Source organism: Stenella coeruleoalba (assembly GCF_951394435.1).
Source record: "Stenella coeruleoalba genome assembly, contig: scaffold_152, whole genome shotgun sequence".
Lineage (NCBI taxonomy): Eukaryota > Metazoa > Chordata > Mammalia > Artiodactyla > Delphinidae > Stenella > Stenella coeruleoalba.
This window is the reverse complement of record NW_027645953.1, coordinates 663,842-690,985: the sequence shown is the minus strand read 5'-3', so window position 1 is coordinate 690,985 and position 27,144 is coordinate 663,842. Positions and strand designations below refer to the sequence as shown.

Genomic DNA, 27,144 nt, shown 5'->3' with positions numbered 1-27,144 from the left:
CCAAATATGGAATAGACAAGAGCTACTCCTTGCTCAACGAAATGGACTCAACACACCATACTAAACGCCTAAGAATGTACCTGACTAATAAGTACCTTAAAACCTATGGATTGCTATGTCTCCAAAAGAGAATCAAGCGTGTGTACAGGGGCATAAACGCAGCAGTGATAGGATTGGAGAGGTTCGGTGAGCATATGAAGACCCTTTGAAGTCGTATTGCATGGTACCCATTCCACGGGTCTCAAATCTGCAGTTTTAAGGTATTCTTCCTTCAGCTAAAACATGCATGTGGAACCTAGAGTATGATCAACCGTGTGAACGGGAGACGTGTTCAAATATGTCTCAGTTTTCCTCCCCTGGTACTCGGGTGCAACATTCCAGACGCTTTACTAATACTCTCCCCCCTTGGAGAGTCAGCACCTTTAACCTCCTGTTTGGCCCAGTTTGTAATTTCTGCGGAAGATGAACAGGAATAGCGAGAACCAATGAGAGGCTAGCTGGAGGTGTCTGGACGGGCAAATTTAACTCTCATTTCCCACCAGGAAGAGGAAATAACCAAAGGCTCAGTGTGCCGTAACGGAACCAGATTAGGGCCTGAAGCCATCCTGCGGTGTTGCGGCCAGCTCAAAAGAAAGCGAGTTGAAGAAAGGAGCTCAGGGGCACTGTAATTCACAAACCTGCAGAGTTATAAATGACAGCTATCGTCCAAAAATAGACTGAAGTAAGGCTGCCAAGAGGACTTGAAAGCGGGGCAGAATTGCAGGAAACCGATTTCAGGAGGTAGACTGGAATTGCATTGAAAGCATAGGTAAAGAGGCAGAACGTCCACAATGATGCACTTGGCCAAAAAGGGCGTATGCGTTTTTTCTTGAATATATTCAGGAAAAAACGCATACGCCCTTTTTGGCCAACCAAGCAAGCTTGCAAAGGAAATCTGCACTACAATGAAGTCTCACTTCCCCCCGGTCAAAAGGGCCATCTGAAAAAAGTGTAAAATCCAGAAAGGCAGGACAGGCCATGGAGAACTGGGAGCCTTGTTATGCTGATGGGCGGGATGTAAATTGCCAGCAGACACTCGGGAGAAGTGTATGGTGTTTCCTGAAACATCGAAAAAACAAAGCAACAGAGCCTAGGGCACTGCCACTTATGGTCCTATAGCTTAGGGAAATTAAAATCAAAAAGACACAGCCACCCCAAAGTTTGGGACGCCTCTGTTTACAAAAACCTCATTTACCGTACAAGTTCAATATCACAGAAAGTGAAAAATGGATAAAGAACTTGTGGTACTTACGTACAATGCAGTATCACTCAGCAATGAAACCTATGTCATCAGGCCCGTAGCAGCATAATGAGTGGATTCAGGTACGATGATTCTAACTGAAATAAGTCACACAGAAAAAGAAACATCATAAGGTATCACTAATACACAGAATGAAAACTTGGCTACACAGGAACTGAATTCCAAAACACAACAGGGTCTCAAATATAGAAAACCAACTTATGCTTCCATAGGGGATAGGTGAGTTGGGGTGCTGCATAAAACCAGAGATTGAAATGAGCACAGATAAAATTCCTTAAGTCAAATATGGAATAGACAAGAGCTACTCCTTGCTCAACGAAATGGACTCAACACCGCATATTAAACGCTTAAGAATGTACCTGACTAGTAAGTATCGTAAAACCTATGGATTGCTATGTCTCCAAAAGAGAATCAAGCGTGTGTACAGGGGCATAAACACAGCAGTGATAAGATTGGAGAGGTTCGGTGAGCAAACGAAGAACCTTTGAAGTCATATTGCATGGTACCCATTCCACGGGTCTCAACTCTCCAGGTTTAAGGTATTCTTCCTTCAGCTAAAACATGCATGTGGAACCCAAGTATGATCAACCATGTGAACGGGAGACGTGTTCAAATATGTCTCAGTTTTCCTCCCCTGGTACTCGGGTGCAACATTCCAGACGCTTTACTAATACTCTCCCCCCTTGGAGAGTCAGCGCCTTTAACCTCCTGTTTGGCCCAGTTTGTAATTTCTGCGGAAGATGAACAGGAATAGCGAGAACCAATGAGAGGCTAGCTGGAGGTGTCTGGACGGGCAAATTTAACTCTCATTTCCCACCAGGAAGAGGAAATAACCAAAGGCTCAGTGTGCCGTAACGGATCCAGATTAGGGCCTTAAGCCATCCTGCGGTGTTGCGGCCAGCTCAAAAGAAAGCGAGTTGAAGAAAGGAGCTCAGGGGCACTGTAATTCACAAACCTGCAGAGTTATAAATGACAGCTATCGTCCAAAAATAGACTGAAGTAAGGCTGCCAAGAGGAATTGAAAGCGGGGCAGAATTGCAGGAAACCGATTTCAGGAGGTAGACTGGAATTGCATTGAAAGCATAGGTAAAGAGGCAGAACGTCCACAATGATGCACTTGGCCAAAAAGGGCATATGCGTTTTTTCTTGAATATATTCAGGAAAAAACGCATACGCCCTTTTTGGCCAACCAAGCAAGCTTGCAAAGGAAATCTGCACTACAATGAAGTCTCACTTCCCCCGGGTCAAAAGGGCCATCTGAAAAAAGTGTAAAATCCAGAAAGGCAGGACAGGCCATGGAGAACTGGGAGCCTTGTTATGCTGATGGGCGGGATGTAAATTGCCAACAACCACTCGGGAGAAGTGTATGGTGTTTCCTGAAACATCTAAAAAACAAAGCAACAGAGCGTAGGGCACTTCCACTTATGGTCCTATAGCTTAGGGAAATTAAAATCAAAAAGACACAGCCACCAAAAAGTTTGGGACGCCTCTGTTTACAAGAAACTCGTTTACAGTACAAGTTCAACATCGCAGAAAGTGAAAAATGGATAAAGAAGTTGTGGTATTTACTTACAAAGCAATATCACTCAGCAATGAAATCTGTGTCATCAGGCCCTTAGCAGCACAATGAGTGGATTCAGGTATGATGATTCTAACTGAAATAAGTCACACAGAAAAAGAAACATCATAAGATATCAGTAATACACGGAATGGAAACTTGGCTACACGGGAACTGAATTACAGAACAGAACAGGGTCTCAAATTTAGAAAACCAACTTATGCTTGCTTAAGGGTAAAGGTGAGTTGGGGTGCTGCATAAAACCAGAGATTGAAATGAGCACAGATAAAGTTCCTTAAGCCAAATATGGAATAGACAAGAGCTACTCCTTGCTCAACGAAATGGACTCAACACCGCATATTAAACGCCTAAGAATGTACATGACTTGCAAGTATCTTAAAACCTATGGATTGCTATGTCTCCGAAAGAGAATCAAGCATGTGTACAGGGGCATAAACGCAGCAGTGATAGGATTGGAGAGGTTCAGTGAGCAAATGAAGACCCTTTGAAGTCATATTGCATGGTACCCATTCCACGGGTTTCAACTACCCAGGTTTAAGATATTCTTCCTTCAGCTAAAACATGCATGTGTCCCTAGAGTATGATCAACCATGTGATCGGGAGACGTGTTCAAATATGTCTCAGTTTTCGTACCCTGGTACTCGGGTGCAACATTCCAGACGCTTTACTAACACTCTCCCGACTTGGAGAGTCAGTCCCTTTAACCTCCTGTTTGGCCCAGTTTGCAATTTCTGTGGAAGATGAACAGGAATAGCGAGTACCAAAGAGAGACTAGCTGGAGGTGTCTGGACGGGCAAATTTAACTCTCATTTCCCACCAGGAAGAGGAATTAACCAAAGGCTCAGCGTGCCGTGCCAGAACCAGATTAGGGCCTGAAGCCATCCTGCGGTGTTGCGGCCAGGTCACAAGAAAGCGAGTTGAAGAAAGGAGCTCAGGGGCACTGTAATTCACAAACCTGCAGAGTTATAAATGACAGCTATCGTCCAAAAATAGACTGAAGTAAGGCTGCCAAGAGGACTTGAAAGTGGGGCAGAATTGCAGGAAACCGATTTCAGGAGGTAGACTGGAATTGCATTGAAAGCATAGGAAAAGAGGCAGAACGTCCACAATGATGCACTTGGCCAAAAAGGGCGTATGCGTTTTTTCCTGAATATATTCAGGAAAAAACGCATACGCCCTTTTTGGCCAACCAAGCAAGCTTGCAAAGGAAATCTGCACTACAATGAAGTCTCACATCCCCCCGGTCAAAAGGGCCATCTGAAAAAAGTGTAAAATCCAGAAAAGCAGGACAGGCCATGGAGAACTGGGAGCCTTGTTATGCTGATGGGCGGGATGTAAATTGCCAACAACCACTCGGGAGAAGTGTATGGTGTTTCCTGAAACATCTAAAAAACAAAGCAACAGAGCGTAGGGCACTTCCACTTATGGTCCTATAGCTTAGGGAATTTAAAATCAAAAAGACACAGCCACCCCAAAGTTTGGAACGTCTCTGTTTACAAGAACCTCGTTTACAGTACAAGTTCAACATCGCAGAAAGTGAAAAATGGATAAAGAAGTTGTGGTATTTACTTACAAAGCAATATCACTCACCAATGAAATCTGTGTCATCAGGCCCTTAGCAGCAAAATGAGTGGATTCAGGTATGATGATTCTAACTGAAATAAGTCACACAGAAAAAGAAACATCATAAGATATCAGTAATACACGGAATGGAAACTTGGCTACACAGGAACTGAATTACAGAATAGAACAGGGTCTCAAATTTAGAAAACCAACTTATGCTTGCTTAAGGGTAAAGGTGAGTTGGGGTGCTGCATAAAACCAGAGATTGAAATGGGCACAGATAAAGTTCCTTAAGCCAAATATGGAATAGACAAGAGCTACTCCTTGCTCAACGAAATGGACTCAACACCCCATATTAAACGCCTAAGAATGTACCTGAGTTGTAAGTATCTTAAAACCTATGGATTGCTATGTCTCCGAAAGAGAATCAAGCATGTGTACAGGGGCATAAACGCAGCTGTGATAGGATTGGAGAGGTTCGGTGAGCAAATGAAGACCCTTTGAAGTCATATTGCATGGTACCCATTCCACGGGTTTCAACTACCCAGGTTTAAGGTATTCTTCCTTCAGCTAAAACATGCATGTGGAACCTAGAGTATGATCAACCATGTGATCGGGAGACGTGTTCAAATATGTCTCAGTTTTCGTACCCTGGTACTCGCGTGCAACATTCCAGACACTTTACTAACACTCTCCCGACTTGGAGAGTCAGTCCCTTTAACCTCCTGTTTGGCCCAGTTTGCAATTTCTGCGGAAGATGAACAGGAATAGCGAGAACCAATGAGAGACTAGCTGGAGGTGTCTGGACGGGCAAATTTAACTCTCATTTCCCACCAGGAAGAGGAATTAACCAAAGGCTCAGCGTGCCATTCCGGAAGCAGATTAGGGCCTGAAGCCATCCTGCGGTGTTCTAGCCAGCTCACAAGAAAGTGAGTTGAAGAAATGAGCTCAGGGGCACTGTAATTCACAAACCTGCAGAGTTATAAATGACAGCTATCGTCCAAAAATAGACTGAAGTAAGGCTGCCAAGAGGACTTGAAAGCGGGGCAGAATTGCAGGAAACCGATTTCAGGAGGTAGACTGGAATTGCATTGAAAGCATAGGAAAAGAGGCAGAACGTCCACAATGATGCACTTGGCCAAAAAGGGCGTATGCGTTTTTTCCTGAATATATTCAGGAAAAAACGCATACGCCCTTTTTGGCCAACCAAGCAAGCTTGCAAAGGAAATCTGCACTACAATGAAGTCTCACTTCCCCCGGGTCAAAAGGGCCATCTGAAAAAAGTGTAAAATCCAGAAAGGCAGGACAGGCCATGGAGAACTGGGAGCCTTGTTATGCTGATGGGCGGGATGTAAATTGCCAACAACCACTCGGGAGAAGTGTATGGTGTTTCCTGAAACATCTAAAAAACAAAGCAACAGAACCTAGGGCACTTCCACTTATGGTCCTTTAGCTTAGGGAAATTAAAATCAAAAAGACACAGCCACCCCAAAGTTTGGAACGGCTCTGTTTACAAGAACCTCATTTACAGTACAAGTTCAACATCGCAGAAAGTGAAAAATGGAGAAAGAAGTTGTGGTATTTACTTACAAAGCAATATCACTCAGCAATGAAATCTGTGTCATCAGGCCCTTAGCAGCACAATGAGTGGATTCAGGTATGATGATTCTAACTGAAATAAGTCACACAGAAAAAGAAACATCATAAGATATCAGTAATACACGGAATGGAAACTTGGCTACACAGGAACTGAATTACAGAACAGAACAGGGTCTCAAATTTAGAAAACAAACTTATGCTTGCTTAAGGGGAAAGGTGAGTTGGGTGCTGCATAAAACCAGAGATTGAAATGAGCACAGATAAAGTTCCTTAAGCCAAATATGGAATAGACAAGAGCTACTCCTTGCTCAACGAAATGGACTCAACACCGCATATTAAACGCCTAAGAATGTACCTGATTTGTAAGTATCTTAAAACCTATGGATTGCTATGTCTCCGAAAGAGAATCAAGCATGTGTACAGGGGCATAAACGCAGCAGTGATAGGATTGGAGAGGTTCGGTGAGCAAATGAAGACCCTTTGAAGTCATATTGCATGGTACCCATTCCACGGGTTTCAACTACCCGGGTTTAAGGTATTCTTCCTTCAGCTAAAACATGCATGTGGAACCTAGAGTATGATCAACCATGTGATCGGGAGACGTGTTCAAATATGTCTCAGTTTTCGTACCCTGGTTCTCGCGTGCAACATTTCAGACGCTTTACTAACACTCTCCCGACTTGGAGAGTCAGTCCCTTTAACCTCCTGTTTGGCCCAGTTTGCAATTTCTGCGGAAGATGAACAGGAATAGCGAGAACAAATGAGAGACTAGCTGGAGGTGTCTGGACGGGCAAATTTAACTCTCATTTCCCACCAGGAAGAGGAATTAACCAAAGGCTCAGCGTGCCATTCCGGAACAAGATTACGGCCAGAAGCCATCCTGCGGTGTTGTAGCCAGCTCACAAGAAAGCGAGTTGAAGAAAGGAGCTCAGGGGCACTGTAATTCACAAACCTGCAGAGTTATAAATGACAGCTATCGTCCAAAAATAGACTGAAGTAAGGCTGCCAAGAGGACTTGAAAGCGGGGCAGAATTGCAGGAAACCGATTTCAGGAGGTAGACTGGAATTGCATTGAAAGCATAGGAAAAGAGGCAGAACGTCCACAATGATGCACTTGGCCAAAAAGGGCGTATGCGTTTTTTCCTGAATATATTCAGGAAAAAACGCATACGCCCTTTTTGGCCAACCAAGCAAGCTTGCAAAGGAAATCTGCACTACAATGAAGTCTCACTTCCCCCGGGTGAAAAGGGCCATCTGAAAAAAGTGTAAAATCCAGAAAGGCAGGACAGGCCATGGAGAACTGGGAGCCTTGTTATGCTGATGGGCGGGATGTAAATTGCCAACAACCACTCGGGAGAAGTGTATGGTGTTTCCTGAAACATCTAAAAAACAAAGCAACAGAACCTAGGGCACTTCCACTTATGGTCCTATAGCTTAGGGAAATTAAAATCAAAAAGACACAGCCACCCCAAAGTTTGGAACGGCTCTGTTTACAAGAACCTCGTTTACAGTACAAGTTCAACATCGCAGAAAGTGAAAAATGGAGAAAGAAGTTGTGGTATTTACTTACAAAGCAATATCACTCAGCAATGAAATCTGTGTCATCAGGCCCTTAGCAGCACAATGAGTGGATTCAGGTATGATGATTCTAACTGAAATAAGTCACACAGAAAAAGAAACATCATAAGATATCAGTAATACACGGAATGGAAACTTGGCTACACAGGAACTGAATTACAGAACAGAACAGGGTCTCAAATTTAGAAAACCAACTTATGCTTGCTTAAGGGGAAAGGTGAGTTGGGGTGCTGCATAAAACCAGAGATTGAAATGAGCACAGATAAAGTTCCTTAAGCCAAATATGGAATAGACAAGAGCTACTCCTTGCTCAACGAAATGGACTCAACACCGCATATTAAACGCCTAGGAATGTACCTGATTTGTAAGTATCTTAAAACCTATGGATTGCTATGTCTCCGAAAGAGAATCAAGCATGTGTACAGGGGCATAAACGCAGCAGTGATAGGATTGGAGAGGTTCGGTGAGCAAATGAAGACCCTTTGAAGTCATATTGCATGGTACCCATTCCACGGGTTTCAACTACCCAGGTTTAATATATTCTTCCTTCAGCTAAAACATGCATGTGTCCCTAGAGTATGATCAACCATGTGATCGGGAGACGTGTTCAAATATGTCTCAGTTTTCGTACCCTGGTACTCGGGTGCAACATTCCAGACGCTTTACTAACACTCTCCCGACTTGGAGAGTCAGTCCCTTTAACCTCCTGTTTGGCCCAGTTTGCAATTTCTGTGGAAGATGAACAGGAATAGCGAGTACCAAAGAGAGACTAGCTGGCGGTGTCTGGACGGGCAAATTTAACCCTCATTTCCCACCAGGAAGAGGAATTAACCAATGGCTCAGCGTGCCGTGCCAGAACCAGATTAGGGCCTGAAGCCATCCTGCGGTGTTGCGGCCAGGTCACAAGAAAGCGAGTTGAAGAAAGGAGCTCAGGGGCACTGTAATTCACAAACCTGCAGAGTTATAAATGACAGCTATCGTCCAAAAATAGACTGAAGTAAGGCTGCCAAGAGGACTTGAAAGCGGGGCAGAATTGCAGGAAACCGATTTCAGGAGGTAGACTGGAATTGCATTGAAAGCATAGGAAAAGAGGCAGAACGTCCACAATGATGCACTTGGCCAAAAAGGGCGTATGCGTTTTTTCCTGAATATATTCAGGAAAAAACGCATACACCCTTTTTGGCCAACCAAGCAAGCTTGCAAAGGAAATCTGCACTACAATGAAGTCTCACTTCACCCCGGTCAAAAGGGCCATCTGAAAAAAGTGTAAAATCCAGAAAAGCAGGACAGGCCATGGAGAACTGGGAGCCTTGTTATGCTGATGGGCGGGATGTAAATTGCCAACAACCTCTCGGGAGAAGTGTACGGTGTTTCCTGAAACATCTAAAAAACAAAGCAACAGAGCCTAGGGCACTTCCACTTATGGTCCTATAGCTTAGGGAATTTAAAATCAAAAAGACACAGCCACCCCAAAATTTGGAATGGCTCTGTTTACAAGAACCTCGTTTACAGTACAAGTTCAACATCGCAGAAAGTGAAAAATGGATAAAGAAGTTGTGGTATTTACTTACAAAGCAATATCACTCAGCAATGAAATCTGTGTCATCAGGCCCTTAGCAGCACAATGAGTGGATTCAGGTATGATGATTCTAACTGAAATAAGTCACACAGAAAAAGAAACATCATAAGATATCAGTAATACACGGAATGTAAACTTGGCTACACAGGAACTGAATTACAGAATAGAACAGGGTCTCAAATTTAGAAAACCAACTTATGCTTGCTTAAGGGTAAAGGTGAGTTGGGGTGCTGCATAAAACCAGAGATTGAAATGAGCACAGATAAAGTTCCTTAAGCCAAATATGGAATAGACAAGAGCTACTCCTTGCTCAACGAAATGGACTCAACACCGCATATTAAACGCCTAAGAATGTACCTGAGTTGTAAGTATCTTAAAACCTATGGATTGCTATGTCTCCGAAAGAGAATCAAGCATGTGTACAGGGGCATAAACGCAGCAGTGATAGGATTGGAGAGGTTCGGTGAGCAAATGAAGACCCTTTGAAGTCATATTGCATGGTACCCATTCCAGGGGATTCAACTACCCAGGTTTAAGGTATTCTTCCTTCAGCTAAAACATGCATGTGGAACCTAGAGTATGATCAACCATGTGATCGGGAGACGTGTTCAAATATGTCTCAGTTTTCGTACCCTGGTACACGCGTGCAACATTCCAGACGCTTTACTAACACTCTCCCCACTTGGAGAGTCAGTCCCTTTAACCTCCTGTTTGGCCCAGTTTTCAATTTCTGCGGAAGATGAACAGGAATAGCGAGAACCAATGAGAGACTAGCTGGAGGTGTCTGGACGGGCAAATTTAACTCTCATTTCCCACCAGGAAGAGTAATTAACCAAAGGCTCAGCGTGCCATTCCGGAACCACATTAGGGCCTGAAGCCATCCTGCGGTGTTGTAGCCAGCTCACAAGAAAGCGAGTTGAAGAAAGGAGCTCAGGGGCACTGTAATTCACAAACCTGCAGAGTTATAAATGACAGCTATCGTCCAAAAATATACTGAAGTATGGCTGCCAAGAGGACTTGAAAGCGGGGCAGAATTGCAGGAAACCGATTTCAGGAGGTAGACTGGAATTGCATTGAAAGCATAGGAAAAGAGGCAGAACGTCCACAATGATGCACTTGGCCAAAAAGGGCGTATGCGTTTTTTCCTGAATATATTCAGGAAAAAACGCATACGCCCTTTTTGGCCAACCAAGCAAGCTTGCAAAGGAAATCTGCACTACAATGAAGTCTCACTTCCCCCGGGTCAAAAGGGCCATCTGAAAAAAGTGTAAAATCCAGAAAGGCAGGACAGGCCATGGAGAACTGGGAGCCTTGTTATGCTGATGGGCGGGATGTAAATTGCCAACAACCACTCGGGAGAAGTGTATGGTGTTTCCTGAAACATCTAAAAAACAAAGCAACAGAACCTAGGGCACTTCCACTTATGGTCCTATAGCTTAGGGAAATTAAAATCAAAAAGACACAGCCACCCCAAAGTTTGGAACGGCTCTGTTTACAAGAACCTCGTTTACAGTACAAGTTCAACATCGCAGAAAGTGAAAAATGGAGAAAGAAGTTGTGGTATTTACTTACAAAGCAATATCACTCAGCAATGAAATCTGTGTCATCAGGCCCTTAGCAGCACAATGAGTGGATTCAGGTATGATGATTCTAACTGAAATAAGTCACACAGAAAAAGAAACATCATAAGATATCAGTAATACACGGAATGGAAACTTGGCTACACAGGAACTGAATTACAGAACAGAACAGGGTCTCAAATTTAGAAAACCAACTTATGCTTGCTTAAGGGGAAAGGTGAGTTGGGGTGCTGCATAAAACCAGAGATTGAAATGAGCACAGATAAAGTTCCTTAAGCCAAATATGGAATAGACAAGAGCTACTCCTTGCTCAACGAAATGGACTCAACACCGCATATTAAACGCCTAAGAATGTACCTGATTTGTAAGTATCTTAAAACCTATGGATTGCTATGTCTCCGAAAGAGAATCAAGCATGTGCACAGGGGCATAAACGCAGCAGTGATAGGATTGGAGAGGTTCGGTGAGCAAATGAAGACCCTTTGAAGTCATATTGCATGGTACCCATTCCACGGGTTTCAAGTACCCAGGTTTTAGGTATTCTTCCTTCAGCTAAAACATGCATGTGGAACCTAGAGTATGATCAACCATGTGATCGGGAGACGTGTTCAAATATGTCTCAGTTTTCATACCCTGGTACTCGGGTGCAACATTCCAGACGCTTTACTAACACTCTCCCCAATTGGAGAGTCAGTCCCTTTAACCTCCTGTTTGGCCCAGTTTGCAATTTCTGCGGAAGATGAACAGGAATAGCGAGAACCAATGAGAGACTAGCTGGAGGTGTCTGGACGGGCAAATTTAACTCTCATTTCCCACCAGGAAGAGGAAATAACCAAAGGCTCAGCGTGCCGTGCCGGAACCACATTAGGGCCTGAAGACATCCTGCGGTGTTGCGGCCAGCTCACAAGAAAGCGAGTTGAAGAAAGGAGCTCAGGGGCACTGTAATTCACAAACCTGCAGAGTTATAAATGACAGCTATCGTCCAAAAATAGACTGAAGTAAGGCTGCCAAGAGGACTTGAAAGCGGGGCAGAATTGCAGGAAACCGATTTCAGGAGGTAGACTGAAATTGCATTGAAAGCATAAGAAAAGAGGCAGAACGTCCACAATGATGCACTTGGCCAAAAAGGGCGTATGCGTTTTTTCCTGAATATATTCAGGAAAAAACGCATACGCCCTTTTTGGCCAACCAAGCAAGCTTGCAAAGGAAATCTGCACTACAATGAGGTCTCACTTCCCCCCGGTCAAAAGGGCCATCTGAAAAAAGTGTAAAATCCAGAAAAGCAGGACAGGCCATGGAGAACTGGGAACCTTGTTATGCTGATGGGCGGGATGTAAATTGCCAACAACCACTCGGGAGAAGTGTATGGTGTTTCCTGAAACATCTTAAAAACAAAGCAACAGAGCCTAGTGCACTTCCACTTATGGTCCTATAGCTTAGGGAAATTAAAATCAAAAAGACACAGCCACCCCAAAGTTTGGGACGCCTCCGTTTACAAGAACCTCGTTTACCGTACAAGTTCAACATCGCAGAAAGTGAAAAATAGATGAAAAAGTTGTGGTATTTACTTACAAAGCAATATCACTCAGCAATGAAATCTGTGTCATCAGGCCCTTAGCAGCACAATGAGTGGATTCAGGTATGATGATTCTAACTGAAATAAGTCACACAGAAAAAGAAACATCATAAGATATCAGTAATAAACGGAATGTAAACTTGGCTACACAGGAACTGAATTACAGAACAGAACAGGGTCTCAAATTTAGAAAACCAACTTATGCTTGCTTAAGGGTAAAGGTGAGTTGGGGTGCTGCATAAAACCAGAGATTGAAATGAGCACAGATAAAGTTCCTTAAACCAAATATGGAATAGACAAGAGCTACTCCTTGCTCAACGAAATGGACTCAACACCGCATATTAAACGCCTAAGAATGTACCTGACTAGTAAGTATCTTAAAACCTATGGATTGCTATGTCTCCGAAAGAGAATCAAGCATGTGTACACGGGCATAAACGCAGCAGTGATAGGATTGGAGAGGTTCGGTGAGCAAATGAAGACCCTTTGAAGTCATATTGCATGGTACCCATTACACGGGTTTCAAATACACAGGTTTAAGGTATTCTTCCTTCAGCTAAAACATGCATGTGGAACCCAAGTATGATCAACCATGTGAACGGGAGACGTGTTCAAATATGTCTCAGTTTTCCTCCCCTGGTACTCGGGTGCAACATTCCAGACGCTTTACTAACACTCTCCCGACTTGGAGAGTCAGTCCCTTTAACCTCCTGTTTGGCCCAGTTTGCAATTTCTGTGGAAGATGAACAGGAATAGCGAGAACCAATGAGAGACTACCTGGAGGTGTCTGGACGGGCAAATTTAACTCTCATTTCCCACCAGGAAGAGGAAATAACCAAAGGCTCAGCATGCCGTGCCGGAACCAGATTAGGGCCTGAAGCCATCCTGCGGTGTTGCGGCCAGGTCACAAGAAAGCGAGTTGAAGAAAGGAGCTCAGGGGCACTGTAATTCACAAACCTGCAGAGTTATAAATGACAGCTATCGTCCAAAAATAGACTGAAGTAAGGCTGCCAAGAGGACTTGAAAGCGGGGCAGAATTGCAGGAAACCGATTTCAGGAGGTAGACTGGAATTGCATTGAAAGCATAGGAAAAGAGGCAGAACGTCCACAATGATGCACTTGGCCAAAAAGGGCGTATGCGTTTTTTCCTGAATATATTCAGGAAAAAACGCATACGCCCTTTTTGGCCAACCAAGCAAGCTTGCAAAGGAAGTCTGCACTACAATGAAGTCTCACTTCACCCCGGTCAAAAGGGCCAACTGTAAAAAGTGTAAAATCCAGAAAAGCAGGACAGGCCATGGAGAACTGGGAGCCTTGTTATGCTGATGGGCGGGATGTAAATTGCCAACAACCTCTCGGGAGAAGTGTACGGTGTTTCCTGAAACATCTAAAAAACAAAGCAACAGAACCTAGGGCACTTCCACTTATGGTCCTATAGCTTAGGGAATTTAAAATCAAAAAGACACAGCCACCCCAAAATTTGGAATGGCTCTGTTTACAAGAACCTCGTTTACAGTACAAGTTCAACATCGCAGAAAGTGAAAATGGATAAAGAAGTTGTGGTATTTACTTACAAAGCAATATCACTCAGCAATGAAATCTGTGTCATCAGGCCCTTAGCAGCACAATGAGTGGATTCAGGTATGATGATTCTAACTGAAATAAGTCACACAGAAAAAGAAACATCATAAGATATCAGTAATACACGGAATGTAAACTTGGCTACACAGGAACTGAATTACAGAATAGAACAGGGTCTCAAATTTAGAAAACCAACTTATGCTTGCTTAAGGGTAAAGGTGAGTTGGGGTGCTGCATAAAACCAGAGATTGAAATGAGCACAGATAAAGTTCCTTAAGCCAAATATGGAATAGACAAGAGCTACTCCTTGCTCAACGAAATGGACTCAACACCGCATATTAAACGCCTAAGAATGTACCTGAGTTGTAAGTATCTTAAAACCTATGGATTGCTATGTCTCCGAAAGAGAATCAAGCATGTGTACAGGGGCATAAACGCAGCAGTGATAGGATTGGAGAGGTTCGGTGAGCAAATGAAGACCCTTTGAAGTCATATTGCATGGTACCCATTCCAGGGGATTCAACTACCCAGGTTTAAGGTATTCTTCCTTCAGCTAAAACATGCATGTGGAACCTAGAGTATGATCAACCATGTGATCGGGAGACGTGTTCAAATATGTCTCAGTTTTCGTACCCTGGTACACGCGTGCAACATTCCAGACGCTTTACTAACACTCTCCCCACTTGGAGAGTCAGTCCCTTTAACCTCCTGTTTGGCCCAGTTTTCAATTTCTGCGGAAGATGAACAGGAATAGCGAGAACCAATGAGAGACTAGCTGGAGTTGTCTGGACGGGCAAATTTAACTCTCATTTCCCACCAGGAAGAGTAATTAACCAAAGGCTCAGCGTGCCATTCCGGAACCACATTAGGGCCTGAAGCCATCCTGCGGTGTTGTAGCCAGCTCACAAGAAAGCGAGTTGAAGAAAGGAGCTCAGGGGCACTGTAATTCACAAACCTGCAGAGTTATAAATGACAGCTATCGTCCAAAAATATACTGAAGTATGGCTGCCAAGAGGACTTGAAAGCGGGGCAGAATTGCAGGAAACCGATTTCAGGAGGTAGACTGGAATTGCATTGAAAGCATAGGAAAAGAGGCAGAACGTCCACAATGATGCACTTGGCCAAAAAGGGCGTATGCGTTTTTTCCTGAATATATTAAGGAAAAAACGCATACGCCCTTTTTGGCCAACCAAGCAAGCTTGCAAAGGAAATCTGCACTACAATGAAGTCTCACTTCCCCCGGGTCAAAAGGGCCATCTGAAAAAAGTGTAAAATCCAGAAAGGCAGGACAGGCCATGGAGAACTGGGAGCCTTGTTATGCTGATGGGCGGGATGTAAATTGCCAACAACCACTAGGGAGAAGTGTATGGTGTTTCCTGAAACATCTAAAAAACAAAGCAACAGAACCTAGGGCACTTCCACTTATGGTCCTATAGCTTAGGGAAATTAAAATCAAAAAGACACAGCCACCCCAAAGTTTGGAACGGCTCTGTTTACAAGAACCTCGTTTACAGTACAAGTTCAACATCGCAGAAAGTGAAAAATGGAGAAAGAAGTTGTGGTATTTACTTACAAAGCAATATCACTCAGCAATGAAATCTGTGTCATCAGGCCCTTAGCAGCACAATGAGTGGATTCAGGTATGATGATTCTAACTGAAATAAGTCACACAGAAAAAGAAACATCATAAGATATCAGTAATACACGGAATGGAAACTTGGCTACACAGGAACTGAATTACAGAACAGAACAGGGTCTCAAATTTAGAAAACCAACTTATGCTTGCTTAAGGGGAAAGGTGAGTTGGGGTGCTGCATAAAACCAGAGATTGAAATGAGCACAGATAAAGTTCCTTAAGCCAAATATGGAATAGACAAGAGCTACTCCTTGCTCAACGAAATGGACTCAACACCCCATATTAAACGCCTAAGAATGTACCTGAGTTGTAAGTATCTTAAAACCTATGGATTGCTATGTCTCCGAAAGAGAATCAAGCATGTGTACAGGGGCATAAACGCAGCAGTGATAGGATTGGAGAGGTTCGGTGAGCAAATGAAGACCCTTTGAAGTCATATTGCATGGTACCCATTCCACGGGTTTCAACTACCCAGGTTTTAGGTATTCTTCCTTCAGCTAAAACATGCATGTGGAACCTAGAGTATGATCAACCATGTGATCGGGAGACGTGTTCAAATATGTCTCAGTTTTCATACCCTGGTACTCGGGTGCAACATTCCAGATGCTTTACTAACACTCTCCCGACTTGGAGAGTCAGTCCCTTTAACCTCCTGTTTGGCCCAGTTTGCAATTTCTGCGGAAGATGAACAGGAATAGCGAGAACCAATGAGAGACTAGCTGGAGGTGTCTGGACGGGCAAATTTAACTCTCATTTCCCACCAGGAAGAGGAAATAACCAAAGGCTCAGCATGCCGTGCCGGAACCACATTAGGGCCTGAAGACATCCTGCGGTGTTGCGGCCAGCTCACAAGAAAGCGAGTTGAAGAAAGGAGCTCAGGGGCACTGTAATTCACAAACCTGCAGAGTTATAAATGACAGCTATCGTCCAAAAATAGACTGAAGTAAGGCTGCCAAGAGGACTTGAAAGCGGGGCAGAATTGCAGGAAACCGATTTCAGGAGGTAGACTGAAATTGCATTGAAAGCATAGGAAAAGAGGCAGAACGTCCACAATGATGCACTTGGCCAAAAAGGGCGTATGCGTTTTTTCCTGAATATATTCAGGAAAAAACGCATACGCCCTTTTTGGCCAACCAAGCAAGCTTGCAAAGGAAATCTGCACTACAATGAGGTCTCACTTCCCCCCGGTCAAAAGGGCCATCTGAAAAAAGTGTAAAATCCAGAAAAGCAGGACAGGCCATGGAGAACTGGGAGCCTTGTTATGCTGATGGGCGGGATGTAAATTGCCAACAACCACTCGGGAGAAGTGTATGGTGTTTCCTGAAACATCTAAAAAACAAAGCAACAGAGCCTAGTGCACTTCCACTTATGGTCCTATAGCTTAGGGAAATTAAAATCAAAAAGACACAGCCACCCCAAAGTTTGGGACGCCTCCGTTTACAAGAACCTCGTTTACCGTACAAGTTCAACATCGCAGAAAGTGAAAAATAGATGAAAAAGTTGTGGTATTTACTTACAAAGCAATATCACTCAGCAATGAAATCTGTGTCATCAGGCCCTTAGCAGCACAATGAGTGGATTCAGGTATGATGATTCTAACTGAAATAAGTCACACAGAAAAAGAAACATCATAAGATATCAGTAATAAACGGAATGTAAACTTGGCTACACAGGAACTGAATTACAGAACAGAACAGGGTCACAAATTTAGAAAACCAACTTATGCTTGCTTAAGGGTAAAGGTGAGTTGGGGTGCTGCATAAAACCAGAGATTGAAATGAGCACAGATAAAGTTCCTTAAACCAAATATGGAATAGACAAGAGCTACTCCTTGCTCAACGAAATGGACTCAACACCGCATATTAAACGCCTAAGAATGTACCTGACTAGTAAGTATCTTAAAACCTATGGATTGCTATGTCTCCGAAAGAGAATCAAGCATGTGTACACGGGCATAAACGCAGCAGTGATAGGATTGGAGAGGTTCGGTGAGCAAATGAAGACCCTTTGAAGTCATATTGCATGGTACCCATTACACGGGTTTCAAATACACAGGTTTAAGGTATTCTTCCTTCAGCTAAAACATGCATGTGGAACCCAAGTATGATCAACCATGTGAACGGGAGACGTGTTCAAATATGTCTCAGTTTTCCTCCCCTGGTACTCGGGTGCAACATTCCAGACGCTTTACTAACACTCTCCCGACTTGGAGAGTCAGTCCCTTTAACCTCCTGTTTGGCCCAGTTTGCAATTTCTGCGGAAGATGAACAGGAATAGCGAGAACCAATGAGAGGGTAGCTGGAGGTGTCTGGACGGGCAAATTTAACTCTCATTTCCCACCAGGAAGAGGAATTAACCAAAGGCTCAGCATGCCGGGCCGGAACCAGATTAGGGCCTGAAGCCATCCTGCGGTGTTGCGGCCAGCTCACAAGAAAGCGAGTTGAAGAAAGGAGCTCAGGGGCACTGTAATTCACAAACCTGCAGAGTTATAAATGACAGCTATCGTCCAAAAATAGACTGAAGTGAGGCTGCCAAGAGGACTTGAAAGCGGGGCAGAACTGCAGGAAACCGATTTCAGGAGGTAGACTGGAATTGCATTGAAAGCATAGGAAAAGAGGCAGAACGTCCACAATGATGCACTTGGCCAAAAAGGGCGTATGTGTTTTTTCCTGAATATATTCAGGAAAAAACGCATACGCCCTTTTTGGCCAACCAAGCAAGCTTGCAAAGGAAATCTGCACTACAATGAAGTCTCACTTCCCCCCGGTCAAAAGGGCCATCTGAAAAAAGTGTAAAATCCAGAAAGGCAACAGGCATTGAGAACTGGGAGCCTTGTTATGCTGATGGGCGGGATGTAAATTGCCAACAGACACTCAGGAGAAGTGTATGGTGTTTCCTGAAACATCTAAAAAACAAAGCAACAGAGCCTAGGGCACTTCCAGTTATGGTCCTATAGCTTCAGGAAATTAAAATCAAAAAGACACAGCCACCCCAAAGTTTGGGACGCCTCTGTTTACAAGAACCTCGTTTACCGTACAAATTCAATATGACAGAAAGTGAAAAATGGATAAAGAACTTGTGGTACTTACGTACAATGCAGTATCACTCAGCAATGAAATCTATGTCATCAGGGCCGTAGCAGCATAATGAGTGGATTCAGGTACGATGATTCTAACTGAAATAAGTCACACAGAAAAAGAAACATCATAAGATATCACTAATACACGGAATGTAAACTTGGCTACACAGGAACTGCATTCCAAAACAGAACAGGGTCTCAAATTTAGAAAAACAACTTATGCTTGCTTAAGGGGAAAAGTGAGTTGGGGTGCTGCATAAAACCAGAGATTGAAATGAGCACAGATAAAGTTCCTTAAGACAAATATGGAATAGACAAGAGCTACTCCTTGCTCAACGAAATGGACTCAACACCCCATATTAAACGCCTAAGAATGTATCTGACTAGTAAGTATCATAAAATCTATAGATTGCTATGTCTCCGAAAGAGAATCAAGCATGTGTACAGGGGCATAAACGCAGCAGTGATAGGATTGGAGAGGTTCGGTGAGCAAATGAAGACCCTTTGAAGTCATATTGCATGGTACCCATTCCACGGGTTTCAACTACCCAGGTTTAAGGTATTCTTCCTTCAGCTAAAACATGCATGTGGAACCTAGAGTATGATCAACCATGTGACCGGGAGACGTGTTCAAATATGTCTCAGTTTTCGTACCCTGGTACTCGGGTGCAACATTCCAGATGCTTTACTAACACTCTCCCGACTTGGAGAGTCAGTCCCTTTAACCTCCTGTTTGGCCCAGTTTGCAATTTCTGCGGAAGATGAACAGGAATAGTGAGAACCAATGAGAGACTAGCTGGAGGTGTCTGAACGGGCAAATTTAACTCTCATTTCCCACCAGGAAGAGGAATTAACCAAAGGCTCAGCATGCCGGGCCGGAACCAGATTAGGGCCTGAAGCCATCCTGCGGTGTTGCGGCCAGGTCACAAGAAAGCGAGTTGAAGAAAGGAGCTCAGGGTCACTGTAATTCACAAACCTGCAGAGTTATAAATGACAGCTATCGTCCAAAAATAGACTGAAGTAAGGCTGCCAAGAGGACTTGAAATCGGGGCAGAATTGCAGGAAACCGATTTCAGGAGGTAGACTGGAATTGCATTGAAAGCATAGGAAAAGAGGCAGAACGTCCACAATGATGCACTTGGCCAAAAAGGGCGTATGCGTTTTTTCCTGAATATATTCAGGAAAAAACGCATACGCCCTTTTTGGCCAACCAAGCAAGCTTGCAAAGGAAATCTGCACTACAATGAAGTCTCACTTCCCCCCGGTCAAAAGGGCCATCTGAAAAAAGTGTAAAATCCAGAAAGGCAGGACAGGCCATGGAGAACTGGGAGCCTTGTTATGCTGATGGGCGGGATGTAAATTGCCAACAGCCACTCGGGAGAAGTGTATGGTGTTTCCTGAAACATCTAAAAAACAAAGCAACAGAGCCTAGGGCACTGCCATTTATGGTCCTATAGCTTAGGGAAATTAAAATCAAAAAGACACAGCCACCTCAAAGTTTGGGACGCCTCTGTTTACAAGAACCTCGTTTACAGTACAAGTTCAATATCACAGAAAGTGAAAAATGGATAAAGAAGTTGTGGTATTTACTTACAAAGCAGTATCACTCAGCAATGAAATCTATGTCATCAGGCCCTTAGCAGCACAATGAGTGGATTCAGGTATGATGATTCTAACTGAAATAAGTCACACAGAAAAAGAAACATCATAAGATATCACTAATACACGGAATGTAAACTTGGCTACACAGGAACTGAATTACAGAACAGAACAGGGTCTCAAATTTAGAAAACCAACTTATGCTTGGTTAAGGGGAAAGGTGAGTTGGGGTGCTGCATAAAAACAGAGATTGAAATGAGCACAGATAAAGTTCCTTAAGCCAAATATGGAATAGACAAGAGCTACTCCTTGCTCAACGAAATGGACACAACACCGCATATTAAACGCCTAAGAATGTACCTGACTAGTAAGTATCTTAAAACCTATGGATTGCTATGTCTCCGAAAGAGAATCAAGCATGTGTACAGGGGCATAAACGCAGCAGTGATAGGATTGGCGAGGTTCGGTGAGCAAATGAAGACCCTTTGAAGTCATATTGCATGGTACCCATTCCACTGGTCTCAACTCTCCAGGTTTAAGGTATTCTTCCTTCAGCTAAAACATGCATGTGGAACCCCGAGTACGATCAACCATATGATAGGGAGACGTGTTCATATATGTCTCAGTTTTCGTACCCTGGTACTCGGGTGCAACATTCCAGACACTTTACTAACACTCTCCCGACTTGGAGAGTCAGTCCCTTTAACCTCCTGTTTGGCCCAGTTTGCAATTTCTGCGGAAGATGAACAGGAATAGTGAGAACCAATGAGAGACTAGCTGGAGGTGTCTGGACGGGCAAATTTAACTCTCATTTCCCACCAGGAAGAGGAATTAACCAAAGGCTCAGCGTGCCGTGCCGGAACCAGATTAGGGCCTGAAGCCATCCTGCGGTGTTGCGGCCAGGTCAAAAGAAAGCGAGTTGAAGAAAGGAGCTCAGGGGCACTGTAATTCACAAACCTGCAGAGTTATAAATGACAGCTATCATCCAAAAATATACTGAAGTAAGACTGCCAAGAGGACTTGAAAGCGGGGCAGAATTGCAGGAAACCGATTTCAGTAGGTAGACTGGAATTGCATTGAAAGCATAGGAAAAGAGGCAGAACGTCCACAATGATGCACTTGGCCAAAAAGGGCGTATGCGTTTTTTCCTGAATATATTCAGGAAAAAACGCATACGCCGTTTTTGGCCAACCAAGCAAACTTGCAAAGGAAATCTGCACTACAATGAAGTCTCACTTCCCCCCGGTCAAAAGGGCCATGTGAAAAAAGTGTAAAATCCAGAAAGGCAGGACAGGCCATGGAGAACTGGGAGCCTTGTTATGCTGATGGGCAGGATGTAAATTGCCAACAGCCAGTCCGGAGAAGTGTATGGTGTTTCCTGAAACATCTAAAAAGCAAAGCAACAGAGCTTAGTGCACTTCCACTTATGGTCCTATAGCTTAGGGAAATTAAAATCAAAAAGACACAGCCACCCCAAAGTTTGGGACGCCTCTGTTTACAAGAACCTCATTTACAGTACAAGTTCAAAATCACAGAAAGTGAAAAATGGATAAAGAAGTTGTGGTACTCACGTACAATGCAATATCACTCAGCAATGAAATCTATGTCACCAGGCCCGTAGCAGCACAATGAGTGGATTCGGGTATGGTGATTCTAACTGAAATAAGTCACACAGAATAAGAAACATGAAAAAATATCACTAATACATGGAATGTAAACTTGGCTACAGAGGAACTGAATTACAAAACAGAACAGGGTCTCAAATTTATAAAACCAACTTATGCTGGCTTAAGTGGAAAGGTGAGTTGGGGTGCTGCATAAAACCAGAGATTGAAATGAGCACAGATAAAGTTCCTTAAGTCAAATATGGAATAGACAAGAGCTACTCCTTGCTCAACGAAATGGACTCAACACCCCATATTAAACGCCTAAGAATATACCTGACTAGTAAGTATCTTAAAACATATGGATTGCTATGTCTCTAAAAGAGAATCAAGCGTGTGTACAACGGTCATAAACGCAGCAGTGATAGGATTGGAGAGATTCGGTGAGCAAATGAAGACCCTTTGAAGTCATATTGCATGGTACCCATTCCACGGGTCTCAACTCTCCAGGTTTAAGGTATTCTTCATTCAGCTAAAACATGCATGTGGAACCCAAGTATGATCAACCGTGTGAACGGGAGACGTGTTCAAATATGTCTCAGTTTTCCTCCCCTGGTACTCGGGTGCAACATTCCAGACGCTTTACTAACACTCTCCCCACTTGGAGAGTCAGCGTCTTTAACCTCCTGTTTGGGCAAGTTTGCAATTTCTGCGGAAGATGAACAGGAATAGGGAAAACCAATGAGAGACTAGCTGGAGGTGTCTGGACGGGCAAATTTAACACTCATTTCCCACCAGGAAGAGGAATTAACCAAAGGCTTAGCGTGCCGTGCCGGAACCAGATTAGGGCCTGAAGCCATCCTGCGGTGTTGCGGCCAGGACACAAGAAAGCGAGTTGAAGAAAGGAGCTCAGGGGCACTGTAATTCACAAACCTGCAGAGTTATAAATGAGAGCTATCGTCCAAAAATAGACTGAAGTAAGGCTGCCAAGAGGACTTGAAAGCGGAGCAGAATTGCAGGAAACCGATTTCAGGAGGTAGACTGGAATTGCATTGAAAGCATAGGAAAAGAGGCAGAACGTCCACAATGATGCACTTGGCCAAAAAGGGCGTATGCGTTTTTTCCTGAATATATTCAGAAAAAAACGCATACGCTCTTTTTGGCCAACCAAGCAAGCTTGCAAAGGAAATCTGCAGTACAATGAAGTCTCACTTCCCCCCGGTCAAAAGAGCCATCTGAGAAAAGTGTAAAATCCAGAAAGGCAGGACAGGCCATGGAGAACTGGGAGCCTTGTTATGCTGATGGGCGGGATGTAAATTGCCAACAGCCACTCGGGAGAAGTGTATGGTGTTTCCTGAAACATCTAAAAAACAAAGCAACAGAGCCTAGGGCACTTCCACTTATGGTCCTATAGCTTAGGGAAATTAAAATCAAAAAGACATAGCCGCCCCAAAGTTTGGGACGCCTCTGTTTACAAGAACCTCGTTTACCGTACAAGTTCAATATCACAGAAAGTGAAAAATGGATAAAGAACTTGTGGTACTTACGTACAATGCAGTATCACTCAGCAAAAAAATCTATGTCATCAGGCCCTTAGCAGCACAATGAGTGGATTCAGGTATGATGATTCTAACTGAAATAAGTCACACAGAAAAAGAAACATCATAAGATATCAGTAATACACGGAATGTAAACTTGGCTACACAGGAACTGAATTACAGAACAGAACAGGGTCTCAAATTTAGAAAACCAACTTATGCTTGCTTAAGGGGAAAGGTGAGTTGGGGTGCTGCATAAAACCAGAGATTGAAATGAGCACAGATAAAGTTCCTTAAGCCAAATATGGAATAGAGAAGAGCTACTCCTTGCTCAACGAAATGGACTCAACACCCCATATTAAACGCCTAAAAATGTACCTGACTAGTAAGTATCTTAAAACCTATGGATAGCTATGTATCCAAAAGAGAATCAAGCGTGTGTACAGGGGCATAAACGCAGCAGTGATAGGATTGGAGAGATTCGGTGACCAAATGAAGACCCTTTGAAGTTATATTGCATGGTACCCATTACACGGGTCTCAACTCTCCAGGTTTAAGGTATTCATCCATCAGCTAAAACATGCATGTGGAACCCAGAGTATGATCAACCATGTGAACGGGAGACGTGTTCAAATATGTCTCAGTTTTCCTCCCCTGGTACTCGGGTGCAACATTCCAGACGCTTTACTAATACTCTCCCCACTTGGAGAGTCAGCACCTTTAACCTCCTGTTTGGCCCAGTTTGCAATTTCTGCGGAAGATGAACAGGAATAGGGAGAACCAATGGGAGACTAGCTGGAGGTGTCTGGACGGGCAAATTTAACTCTCATTTCCCACCAGGAAGAGGAATTAACCAAAGGCTCAGCGTGCCGTGCCGGAACCAGATTAGGGCCTGAAGCCATCCTGCGGTGTTGCGGCCAGCGCACAAGAAAGCGAGTTGAAGAAAGGAGCTCAGGGGCACTGTAATTCACAAACCTGCAGAGTTATAAATGACAGCTATCGTCCAAAAATATACTGAAGCAAGGCTGCCAAGAGGACTTGAAAGCGGGGCAGAATTGCAGGAAACCGATTTCAGGAGGTAGACTGGAATTGCATTGAAAGCATAGGAAAAGAGGCAGAACGTCCACAATGATGCACTTGGCCAAAAAGGGCGTATGCGTTTTTTTCCTGAATATATTCAGGAAAAAACGCATACGCCCCTTTTGGCCAACCAAGCAAGCTTGCAAAGGAAATCTGCACTACAATGAAGTCTCACTTCCCCCCGGTCAAAAGGGTCATCTGAAAAAAGTGTAAAATCCAGAAAGGCAGGACAGGCCATGGAGAACTGGGAGCCTTGTTATGCTGATGGGCGGGATGTAAATTGCCAACAGACACTCGGGAGAAGTGTATCGTGTTTCCTGAAACATCTAAAAAACAAAGCAACAGAACCTAGGCCACTTCCACTTATGGTCCTATAGCTTAGGGAAATTAAAATCAAAAAGACACAGCCACCCCAAAGTTTGGGACGCCTCTGTTTACAAGAACCTCGTTTACCGTACAAGTTCAACATCGCAGAAAGTGAAAAATGGATAAAGAAGTTGTGGTATTTACTTACAAAGCAATATCACTCAGCAATGAAATCTATGTCATCAGGCCCTTAGCAGCACAATGAGTGGATTCAGGTATGATGATTCTAACTGAAATAAGTCACACAGAAAAAGAAACATCATAAGATATCAGTAATACACGGAATGGAAACTTGGCTACACAGGAACTGAATTACAGAACAGAACAGGGTCTCAAATTTAGAACACCAACTTATGCTTGCTTAAGGGGAAAGGTGAGTTGGGATGCTGCATAAAAGCAGAGATCGAAATGAGCACAGATAAAGTTCCTTAAGCCAAATATGGAATAGACAAGAGCTACTCCTTGCTCAACGAAATGGACACAACACCGCATATTAAACGCCTAAGAATGAACCTGACTTGTAAGTATCTTAAAACCTATGGATTGCTATGTCTCCGAAAGAGAATCAAGCGTGTGTACAGGGGCATAAACGCAGCAGTGATACGATTGGCGAGGTTCGGTGAGCAAATGAAGACCCTTTGAAGTCATATTGCATGGTACCCATTCCACGGGTCTCAACTCTGCAGGTTTCAGGTATTCTTCCTTCAGCTAAAACATGCATGTGGAACCCAGAGTATGATCAACTGTGTGAACGGGAGACGTGTTCAAATATGTCTCAGTTTTCCTCCCCTGGTACTCGGGTGCAACATTCCAGACGCTTTACTAACACTCTCCCCACTTGGAGAGTCAGCACCTTTAACCTCCTGTTTTGGCCCAGTTTGCAATTTCTGCGGAAGATGAACAGGAATAGGGAGAACTAATGGGAGACTAGCTGGAGGTGTCTGGACGGGCAAATTTAACTCTCATTTCCCACCAGGAAGAGGAATTAACCAAAGGCTCAGCGTGCCGTGCCGGAACCAGATTAGGGCCTGAAGCCATCCTGCGGTGTTGCGGCCAGCTCACAAGAAAGCGAGTTGAAGAAAGGAGCTCAGGGGCACCTTAATTCACAAACCTGCAGAGTTATAAATGACAGCTATCGTCCAAAAATAGACTGAAGTAAGGCTGCCAAGAGAACTAGAAAGCGGGGCAGAATTGCAGGAAACCGATTTCAGGAGGTAGACTGGAAATGCATTGAAAGCATAGGAAAAGAGGCAGAACGTCCACAATGATGCACTTGGCCAAAAAGGGCGTATGCGTTTTTTCCTGAATATATTCAGGAAAAAACGCATACGCCCTTTTTGGCCAACCAAGCAAACTTGCAAAGGAAATCTGCACTACAATGAAGTCTCACTTCCCCCCGGTCAAAAGGGCCATCTGAAAAAAGTGTAAAATCCAGAAAGGCAGGACAGGCCATGGAGAACTGGGAGCCTTGTTATGCTGATGGGCGGGATGTAAATTGCCAACAGACACTCAGGAGAAGTGTATGGTGTTTCCTGAAACATCTAAAAAACAAAGCAACAGAGCCTAGGGCACTTCCACTTATGGACCTATAGCTTAGGGAAATTAAAATCAAAAAGACACAGCCACCCCAAAGTTTGGGACGCCTCTGTTTACAAGAACCTCGTTTACAGTACAAGTTCAATATCACAGAAAGTGAAAAATGGATAAAGAACTTGTGGTACTTACGTACAATGCAGTATCACTCAGCAATGAAATCTATGTCATCAGGCCCGGAGCAGCATAATGAGTGGATTCAGGTACGATGATTCTAACTGAAATAAGTCACACAGAAAAAGAAACATCATAAGATATCACTAATACACGGAATGTAAACTTGGCTACACAGGAACTGCATTCCAAAACAGAACAGGGTCTCAAATTTAGAAAACCAACTTATGCTTGCTTAAGGGGAAAGGTGAGTTGGGGTGCTGCATAAAACCAGAGATTGAAATGAGCACAGATAAAGTTCCTTAAGCCAAATATGGAATAGACAAGAGCTACTCCTTGCTCAACGAAATGGACTCAACACCCCATATTAAACGCCTAAGAATGTACCTGACTAGTAAGTATCATAAAACCTATAGATTGCTATGTCTCCGAAAGAGAATCAAGCATGTGTACAGGGGCATAAACGCAGCAGTGATAGGATTGGAGAGGTTCGGTGAGCAAATGAAGACACTGTGAAGTCATATTGCATGGTACCCATTACACGGGTTTCAAATACCCAGGTTTAAGGTATTCTTCCTTCAGCTAAAACATGCATGTGGA

The 27,144-nt window shown here is 43.7% G+C and overlaps 1 long non-coding RNA gene across 1 annotated transcript in view; it reads right to left on the bottom strand.

Moving 5' to 3' along the window:
* Positions 1–574: 574 nt before the first annotated feature.
* The window catches only part of LOC307181247, a 559,683-nt gene continuing 533,113 nt past the window's right edge, over positions 575–27,144 (bottom strand). Inside the window, exon 3 of the long non-coding RNA XR_013826220.1 lies at positions 575–677. This is a non-coding gene — a long non-coding RNA (uncharacterized lncRNA). The remainder of the gene's footprint in view (positions 678–27,144) is intronic.